Source organism: Zingiber officinale, chromosome 1B (genome assembly GCF_018446385.1).
Source record: "Zingiber officinale cultivar Zhangliang chromosome 1B, Zo_v1.1, whole genome shotgun sequence".
Taxonomy (NCBI): domain Eukaryota; kingdom Viridiplantae; phylum Streptophyta; class Magnoliopsida; order Zingiberales; family Zingiberaceae; genus Zingiber; species Zingiber officinale.
The window spans coordinates 6913094-6924417 of NC_055986.1; positions in this window are offsets into that span (position 1 = coordinate 6913094).

Here is an 11324-nt window from a genome sequence, read left to right on the forward strand (position 1 = left end):
AGCATCGGGTTGTGCGAGTCAAACGGTGCAAGTGTTTTTCGTCGCGACGCAAATAATAACTAAAACAATAATTTTTAGAATTAATATAAAAAAGGATAAAATTAGAATACAAATTTTTTTAGTTCACATTACCCTTTCTTACACCCTAAATCGGGTATAAGAAATTCTTTTATTTCATGGGTAAGGAAGATTAAAGCTTACCCTTACCATTCCTTTCCTCACTTCCTCCCAAAAAGGGTTTCAAGTTTCCATTCCTCTTCTTTATCCTTTCCTCCCCTTACTCACCTCCTCCCAAACAGTGCGCTAGAGGATCCACGATAGAGGATATTTCTCTAAATATCTTTAATCTCAAATATTCTCCATTAGAAGGGAATATTATGGAAGAGATTTGAAATAACCGGACATGGAGTTATAGAGTTATACTCGATGATTTCTCTCTTTATTTTTAAATAAAAAATAAAAAATATATATTTAATGGTAGAATTTGGAATATTTAATAGTGGAGTATTTAATAGGTAGATTACGTAAATATTTAGTTTGTGGAATATTTAATTGTGAAATTTAGAATATTTAAGTAATGAGATATTTGATGACCACATATATTTGGAAGAAATATTTGATCGTATTAAAGTATCCACAATAATAATATAGAATATTTCTCCCAAATATTTATGGTCCACAAATTCACATTATTAATTAAATATTTCATTTTCAAATATCTCAAATTTCACAATTAAATATCCCTAAAACTAAATATTCATGGGCACACCTATTAAATATTCCACTTTCAAATATTCCAAATTCCATCCTTAAATATTATTTTTATTTTTTATTAAAAAACGAAGAGAACGAGAAATCATTTGGCATAACTCTATGTCCAGAGAATAGATCTTTTGGTCTGCAATCTCTAGTCCCCTCTTGGTCTCTTCTACCATTTGCATGTCGAATCACGGTCGGAATCCGGTCAAAATTAGCTACGATCTCCCTTGAATTCATCTTCCCACCTAAGTTATAGTTTGGGTCGAGTCAGGCGGCATCCTCCGGCCGCCAATGGTTGGGCAAACTGTATGGTATCGACAAGTGGGCGATCCGCCCACCGCTAAAGGATATGAACCCAGGGGAGATCACAGTCAATTTTGACCAGATTTCAACTCACGAAAGAGACTAAGAGGGGACTAGAAATTGCAGTCCAAAGAATATGAACTATTATGCTCGATGATTTCAAATCTCCTCCCCAATATCCTCTTTCAATGAAAATATTTGAGATTAAAAATATTTTAAAAAAAAATACTCTCTCTAAATATCTCTTATTATAAATGCTCTTACAAAACACCGCACCTACTATGGTGTGCTTGATCATACAAAACTTAATTTTCCTTGACTATGACAAACTAATTAGGAGCCTTCGCCAAGTTTTGTTTGTGTGTAACTTTAGCAGTTAAGAAGTCTCAATTCACCCATGCAATCAACAAAACTAGTAAGTATTAAGGAACTCTTTATACAAATGTGGGTGATTATCTTTAATTTGTAAGTTTAATTATAAGTTGGGCATATGAATATAAATCAAATCCATTAAAATGATTTAATTTAAACTTATTAAATTTTGGATTATCATATGTGAGTTAAATATATAGAATTCTTTAGCCCGATTTATTATCATCTATGAACTGATGACGAATTCTTAGTGCAGGTTGCACTAATAATCTAGGTTTGATGTATGACAAATAGGCTAAAGTTAGATGTGTTGTTTATCTAATTACTTTACCAGGTGTGCAGGAGTTGACTGGTCTGAGGGACCTGATACCAGGATGAAATCCAGCTAGGTCTGTGGGCTTGATAGCTGGTGGGAAGTCCAGATAGGTCCGCGGAGCCTTATATCTGGCAGGAAGTTTGGTTGGGTCAGCGGGACCTGACAACCGGCCGAAATCTAGTTGGGTCAGCAGACCTGACAATTGACGGAAAGACCTGGTGGGTCAGAGGCAAGTCAAGTGATTATAGTTGATAAGTGAAGATAAGCAACTGGAGGAGAGATCCAGTGAGGACGCGTTCCCTGTTGAGGGAACTGTAGGCGTCAATCCTGAAGGCACCGGAATCCCATTTTGTTTCAATTTCCCAATAAAAAAAATTATACAAGAACAGAACTTTTCCTAACAACCCGCATGTTCAATCAAACATGTGTTTGATCAATCAAGCAAGTTCTTGAAAGATCAAAGCACACCTTGATTGAAGTACAAGATCACTGGCCTCTTGTGTTGGTATTCGAAAAAATGATACAAAGAAAACTAACTAATTACGCAACAGAATTAAAAAACTAGTTGTACCTTTCTTCGTAACTAAAGACCTCTTGATCTTCTGCCGTATTCCTCTCCTATTCTTGGACGTCGTGTGGGTGACGATCTACCAAGACAAAACCACCCTTCTTCTCTTCTTTGTTTCCAAACCCGCCAGCCACAACCTTCTAATCTTCTTCCTTCTCTTCCTCTTCTTCAAGCCACCGCCCACCAAGGGAGAAGGGGGCACCAGCCCTAAGCAAGGAGGAGGGGGGCGCCGACCCTATGCAAGGAGGAGGGGAGGGGCGCCGACCACAAGGAGGGAGGAGGATGTGTGCCGCCGGCCCTAGGAGGAGAGAAGAGAATTGTGGGAAAATTAGGTTTTAGGGGGCACCACTTACTCCTTGTTATAGCCTTGCCGCCGACCTTAGGAAAGTAAGAAAAAACCGAACCAAAACCAAGTTGTGGATGAGTGGATGCGAAGCTTTATATAGAGGCTACAACAGGGACCTAGAGGATGAATTGGTTTAGGCCTCCTGATGGGCTTGGGCTTCTTGTGTTCGGCCCGAACACCCAACTCAAGTCCATCAATAAGAACTCATATCACTAAAGGGTTATTATTGAACTACCGCACCAATCTCATATTACAATATGGACTCCTTCTTATCATGAGTGTGTTAATCTCCCTATGTTTAAGATATCGTATGTCCGTTAATTAATTGAGTTAATGACAACCCAATTAATTAACATCTGATTCCAAGAGTAATACCACTCATCTTTATTATCATGCCGGACTAAGTCCACCTGCAGGGTTTACATGAGCTCCTCAAGGGGACATCATCAACCTAAATAATTAGGACATAGATTCCTTCTATAATCAACAACACACCATATAAATAATACTATCTCCTAACTCATCGAGCCTATTGATTTAACGAATAAATTTCACCCATTGATAAGTTAAAGAAATAAATACTAAGTATATATGTTTGTTATTATATAGGGATTAAGAGGACGCACATCCATAAGAACAGACGTTCTGTTCTTTTATGTAGTCAGTACAAATCAAACAACCTCAAACGGTCCTGCTCAATACACACATAGTGTACTAGTGTAATTTTATAGTCAAGACAGACTAATACCAAATTACACTATAACCGTTCCAATGGTTTGTCTCAGTACATCTTGGTTGTGAGCTACTATTTATAATTTATAAGGAATCGATAACATGATCTTCTGTGTGGCACCACACACCATGTTATCTGCAATATACATTAAATGGACAACTGCATTGACATATATATAAATATAAAATGCAAACATTTGACCAACGTGATTCTCATTTTAAAATATTTCAAAACAGATGTTCATACAAAAGCTACGCTTATAGTAGACATCCCAACAATCTCTCACTTATAATAAAAGACTATGCTGTCATAAATGCTGACATACATCTGATTCTCATCCCCTCAACATGTCTATCAAAATCTCTCACCGGAAGGGCCTTAATGAAAGGATCTACCAGGTTATCTGCTGATGCAATCTTGGCGACAACAACCTCTCCTCGTTTTACGATGTCTCGTATCAGGTGGTACTTGCGCTCAATATGTTTACTTGTCTTATGGGCTCGTGGTTCCTTCGAGTTTGCTACTGCACCACTGTTATCATAATAAATTGTGATAACTTTGAGCAAACCAGGAATCACATCTAAGTCCATCAAGAAGTTTCTGAGCCATATAGCTTCTTTGGCTGCCTCAGAGGCTGCCACATACTCAGCTTCCATGGTGGAGTCTGAAATGCATTTCTGCTTAACACTCCTCCATGCTATGGCTCCACCTCCGAAAGTAAACACATACCCTGAGGTTGATTTACTATTGTCCCTATCTAATTGGAAGTCCGAATCCGTGTAACCCACAGGGAGCAAATCATCTGCCTGGTAAATCATCATATAATCTCTAATCCTCTTCAGGTACTTTAATATATGCTTTACGGCAGTCCAATGTCCCGGTCCTGGGTTACTTTGATATATGTTAACCATGCCCACAGTAAAACAGATATCCGGTCTCGTACATAGCATCGCATACATTAGGCTTCCTACAGCCGAAGTATAAGGAACTGCCTTCATCTTCTCTATCTCCTTTGATGTCTTAGGACACATCTCTTTATATAAAGGTACTCCATGCCGAAAACCTTTTTTTGGAGTTTTGCATGCTAAAACGAGCTAGGATAATATCGATGTATGAAGCTTGGGATAAGCACAACATCCTTTTCTTGCGATCCCTTATTAGTTTGATCCCAAGAATATGTTCACATTCTCCCAAGTCCTTCATATCAAACTGCTTGGACATCCATACCCTTACGTCTGACAACACTTTGACATTGTTGCCAATGAGCAAAGTATCATCTACGTATAGTACAAGAAATACCACCACGTTCCCGTCACTTTTCTTGTATACACAAGACTCATCCGGAGACTAAATGAATCCATGAGACTGGATCATTTCATCAAACCGGATGTTCCAAGATCTCGAAGCTTGCTTCAGTCCATAAATGGACCAATTGAGCTTACATACAAGATGCTCTTTGCCCTTCGCAATGAATCCCTCTGGTTACTTTATATAGATCTTTTCTTCAAGACTTCCGTTAAGAAAAGTTGTCTTGACATTCATTTGCCAAACCTCATAATCTATATGAGAAGCAATAGATAAAAGAATCCGGATAGACTTAAACATGGCTACCAGCGAAAAGGTTTCCTCATAATCGATTCTCTCTTTCTGAGTAACCCCCTTCACAACAAGACTCACTTTAAAGATTTCCACCTTCCCGTCTGTTCCTCTTTTCCTTTTGTAGACTCATTTACATCCAATGACTTTTACACTATTTAGTGGTTCTACAAGCTCCCAGACCCGATTAGAATGCATAGATTCTATTTCAGAGTTCATTGCACTTTGCCAAGATTCTGCATCTTTATCTTGGAGTGCTTCATGTTCACCAGGGATCAAGTCTGAAGACTCTCCCAAAAACATGAATCTATCAGGTTGCCTAACAACCCTCCTATTGATTGATACTCAGAATATCGTACCGATTTCCCTGTACAAAAATTTTGTACAAGTCCTGAACCATTCTTAACAACCTATTATGTTCTTTAGAAATTAAATTAGGAATCGCAAACGGAACTAAACATTATTGATTCCAAATTTAACTTATCTGTTCTTAGAGATTTAGACTTGGATCGCAAACGATACTTAACATTATTGATCCAAATCCACCCATGTTACAAATTCAATTAAATATTAATTTCATAGATTGGCTTCCAGGTTAAACATGGCGAGGCACTAGGCCTTCTTGGGTATGGGAGCATCCACCACTTCCTAGACAAAGCCTTTCAACAAAATTTAATATTTAATTTCCTTATAGTAACCCTAGGTTTAACCAAAAGGAATAATCGAATCACAAGATCGAAAAACAAAAGAAACACAAAACTCGAATCACAAATTCGAAACCTAGAATCATATTCCTCTTGTGTTTGGTATTTCAAAATATATACAAAGAAAACTAGTATGATGCGAAATAGAATTACTAGTTATACCTTTCTTTGTAAGCAACAACCTCTTGATCTTCTATCGTATTCCTCTTCTTATCTCGGACGTCGTGTGAGCAACGATCTACTGAGACGAGAACCACCCAAGCTTCCTTCTTCTCCAAGCAAGTTTTAGCTACCACAAGAACTCCAAGAGAAGATGAGGTTCGACCACCACCAAGCTCCAAGGGATACTAAGAAACAAGACCTCCTATCTCTCCTTCTTCCTTTAGCAAGATCCGGCCACCAACCAAGCTCCTTGAGATGAAGATGCCGCCGGCCAAGGAAGAAGAATAGGAGAGGGAGAGGAAGAGAGGGGTCGACCACTAACCAAGGAAGAGAGGAATAATAGAAGAGATATTGTTATGAGGTGATGCACCTCTACCCTCTCTTTTATATTCCTTGGTCTTGGCAAATAAGGAAAGTTTTATTAAAACTTTCTTATTCTCTTTGCCAATGAAAGGAAAGTTTAATAAAATTTCCCTTTCAAACTATATATGGCCGGCCACCTTAATCCCTCCAAACAAAGAAAGTTTTAAACACAAAATTAAAACTTCTTAATTTGTTTCCGAAAATTTTTAAATAAAAATTACTCTTTAAAAAAAATTCCCTTCATGGTTGGTTATAAAAGAAACGTTTTATAAATTAAAATCTCTCTATTAAAACATGTGGATGATTTACAAAAAGAAAAGTTTTCTCTAAAATTAAAATCTTCCTTTCAATCTACAAATAAGGAAAGATATCAAATCTTTTCTTAATCTTTTGTAGAAACTATAAAAGGAAAGATTTAATTTTAAAACTCTCTTTTATATCATTAGGATTGTTACAAAAAAGGAAAGTTTTATCAAAAATTAAAATCTTCCTTTTAACTAAAAATAAGGAAAGATATCAAACCTTTCACTTAATCTTTTGTAGAAAGCTATAAAAGGAAAGATTTAAATTTTAAACTCTCTTTTAAAACCATAGCTTCCACATAAGAAAGATTTTAAAAAATAAAATCCTCTTTAATTTAATGTGGCTGACCACACCAAGCTTGGGTTCAAGCTAGGGTCGGCCACCTATTTAAACCATCTCACCTCGGTTTGGCCGGCCCTAGCTTGGGCTCCAAGCTAGGCTTGGCCGGCCACCTTAAGGTGGGTAAGAAGGTGGGTATGGGTGGGTATAATACTTTATAAATAAGAGGCTACGATAGGGACCGAGAGGAGGAATTGATTTTGGTCTCCCGATGAAATTAATCTTCCCGTGTTCGCCCCGAACACCCAACTTAATTTCATCAATAATAATTCATACCACTAAAGAATTATTATTGAACTACCGCACTAATCCTAAATTACATTTTGGGCTCCTTCTTATCATGAGTGTGTTAATCTCCCTGTGTTTAAGATGTCGAATATCCACTAATTAAATGAGTTACTGACAACTCACTTTATTTAATATCTTAGTCCAAGAGTAGTACCACTCAGCCTTATCGTTATGTCAGACTAAGTCCACCTGCAGGGTTTACATGACAATCCTTATGAGCTCCTCTTGGGGACATTATCAACCTAGATTACTAGGACACAGTTTCCTTCTATAATCAACAACACACACTATAAATAATATCATTTCTCAACTTATCGGGCCTCTTGATTTATTGAGCTAAATCTCACCCTTTGATAAGTCAAAGAAATAAATACTAAGTGAACGTGCTTGTTACTATATCGGGATTAAGAGCACACACATCCATAATAACAAAGGTCTAGTTCTTTTATTAAGTCAGTATAAAAGGAACTTACCTTAAATGGTCCAGCTCAATACACTCTGAGTGTACTAGCGTAATTTTATAGTCAAGATAAACTAATACCAAATTACACTACGACTATTCCAATGGTTTGTTCCTATCCATCTTAGTCGTGAGCAACTGTTTATAATTTATAAAGAACTGATAACATGATCTTCTGTGTGTGGCACCACACACCATGTTATCTACAATATAAATTAATTGAACAACTATACTTAGCATATAAATGTAGACATTTGACCAATGTGATTCTTTATTTCTAAATAAATGTTTATACAAAAGCTAGGCTTTTAGTATACACTCTAACAATCTCTCACTTATACTAAAAGACTATGTTGTCATATACCCTGCCATACATCTGATTCCCAACCCTTCAACATCTCCATCAAAAGCTCTTGCCTTAAGGGTCTTAGTGAAAGAGTCTCCCAGGTTATCATCTGATGCAATCTAGGCGGCAACAACTTCTCCTCGTTATACGATGTCTCGTATTGGGTGGTACTTGCGCTCTATGTGTTTACTTGCCTTATGGGCTCGTGGTTCCTTCGAGTTTGCTACTGCACCACTTATTACACTGTAATAATTTTTGCGCAAACCAAGAATCATATCTAAGTCCATCATGAAGTTTCTGAGCCATACAGCTTTTATGGCTGCCTCAGAGGCTGCCACATACTCAGCTTCCATGGTGGAGTCCGAGAAGCATCTATGCTATCACTCCTCCATTGTTATGGCTTTACCTCCTAAAGTAAACATAAAACTCCGAGGTCGACTTACTATTGTCTCTATCTTATTGGAAGTCAAAATCCGTGTAACCTATAGGGAGCAAATCATCTGCTTGGTAACTAGCATATAATCTCTAGTCTTTCTCATGTACTTTAATATATGCTTTACAACAGTTTAATGTCCTTGTCCAGGGTTACTTTGATATCTGCTAACCATGCCCACGGCAAAATAGATATCCGGTCTCGTGCACAACATAGCATACATTAGGCTTCCTACAGTTGAAGCATAAGGAACTGCCTTCATGTCCTCTATCTCTTTTGATGTCTTCGGAGACATCTCTTTAGATAAATATACTCTATGCCTAAAATGTACAAAAACCTTTCATGGAGTTTTGCATGCTAAAACGAGATAGGATAATATCGATATATGAAGCTTGGGATAAGCACAACATTCTTTTCTTGCGATCCCTTATTACTTTGATCCCGAGAATATGTGCACATTCTCCCAAGTCCTTCATATCGAATTGCTTGGACAACCATACCCTTACTTCCGATAACACTTTGATATTGTTTCCAACTAGCAAAATGTCATCTACGTATAGTACAAGAAATACCACCACGTTTTCATCACACTTCTTGTATACACAAGACTCATCCGGACACTGGATAAACCCATACGACTGGATTACTTCATTAAACCAGATGTTCCAAGACCTTGAAGCTTTCTTCAGTCCATAAATAGACAGATTGAGCTTACATGCTAGATGCTTTTTGCCCTTTGTAATAAACCCCTCTAGTTGCTTCATATGGATGTTTTCTTCAAGACTTCCGTTAAGGAAAGCTGTCTTGACATCCATTTGCCAAACCTCATAATCCATATGAGCGGCAATAGATAAGAGTATCCGGATAGACTTAAGCATAGTTACTGGCGAAAAGGTTTCCTCATAATTGATTCTCTCTTTCTGAGTATACCTCTTCACAACAAGTCTTGCTTTGAAGGTTTCCACCTTCCCATCTATCTCTCTTTTTCTTTTGTAGATCCACTTACATCCAACGGCTTTTACACCATTAGGTGGTTCTACAAGCTCCTAGACCTTATTACAATACATAGATTCTATTTCAGAGTTCATCGCTCTTTGCCAAGATACTACATCTTTATCTTGGAGTGCTTCGTCATATGTGTTGGAACCCCAAGGTTGTTTTGGTGTGATCAACAAGTTAAGTTAGGTCCTGTGTATTTCTAACCTTGTGTCTAAGTGTGCAGGAGCTTAGGAGCACAGGTAGTCGAGTGGAAGACGCAACTAGCGAGAAGGACAGCAGTCCGAGGGACGAGGTGCTGCGGAAGAGTACACCGACGGACGAGAAGGAAGCGTGCGGTGGTTCCGAGGAACGAAAGCTGGAGCGGAAGATTGCTCGGGGAGCAAGAGACGCAGCTAGTGAGAAGGACGGCACGCGGTGCGTCCGAGGGACGAAGACTACGGATGAGTACGCCGGCAGACGAGAAGGAAACACGTGGCGATTCCGAGGGATGAGAAACCGGAGGGAAGCCCGCTCGAGAAGACCGGAAGTTGGGTTCGGGTGAGCCCTTTTCTGGATGGCAGAGATTACCCAAGCAAACGGATCCGGAGTAGAAGACCCGGACCGAGGCGAACTAAACCGGAGTAGTGGTCCCCGGATGAAAAAGTCAGCATAGGTTGACTTTAGGCTCCGGGGCGCCCGGAGTAGTCCGGGGCGCCCAGAGCAGCCCTGGGCGCCCAGAACCCTTCCGGGCGCCCGGACCTGGTTTGTTGACCAGATCATGTCAAACGCGATCTGAACGTTGGGGATAAAGTTTTATCCCCCCAGGGTGCCCGGAACCCCTTCCAGGCGCCCCGACCAAGGCTATAAATATAGCCTTGGTCCAGAAGCTTTTTATCAGTTCAGAAATTGTAACAACGCTTGTGCGCTTTCCACTGTTTAGATCAACTTCTTTATTTTTGTGCTTCAACGCTGTAAGAGGCTTCTCCGCCTGAAGGAGATTGATAGTGTGCTTCATCCTTTCCTTGGATTAACAACCTCCCCGGTTGTAACCAAGTAAACAATTGTGCCTCTTTCTTTTCTGCTTTTAATTTACTGCTTTGATTATTTTACAAGTATTCTATGGAAAGTTCGAGAAGGGTATTTTTGTTTTTATTGTACAGGGCTATTCAACCCCCCTCTTCTAGCCAGTCGCAACGGTCCTACAAGTGGTATCAGAGCCAAGGTGCTTCAGGAGGACTAACCGCCGAACGAAGTAACGTGATGGCCGGACCAAGCATTCACCCGCCGAAATATGAAGGGGACTTCGCTACCTGGAAAAAACTGATGCAGGTATTTCTTACAACAGATATTGAATTATTTTTAACAATGAAACTTGGCTTTGAAGCTCCAGAGGACAAGGAAATAAATCAATGGACAAAAAAGGAGCAGGCCGACTTCGTGGCGAACGGCAAAGCAGAATACCATCTGCTAAGCGTTCTTCCCCCTCAAGAAGTCAACAGGATCGGTAAATACAACTCCATAAAGAAACTTTGGGAGAAGTTCCTTGAGCTGCACGAAGGGGCATCCGAGGCCAAGCTCGCCAAAAGAGATCTACTTCGCAATCAGCTCACTAGCCTGCGACTTGGGGAAGATGAGACAGTTGTGCACGTACACTCGAGGATCAAGGAGATCATTACTGAACTCTCGAATCTCGGAGAAAAGGTAAGTAACCGAGATTCGCTAAGGTACGCTTTAAATTCTTTTCCTAGAAATACCAAATGGGCATCATTAGTAGATGCCTTTTACATTTCTAAAGATTTAGAAAAGATTTCGTTAGAGGAGTTCTTTTCAACATTTGAAGTGCATGAGTCAAGATGTGCAGGAACAAAGGAGCCCAAGAATAACATCGCCCTCAAAGCTTCGAGAGACGAATCTGAGTTGGAATACTCTCTCGACGATGAGGAAATGGTAATGAT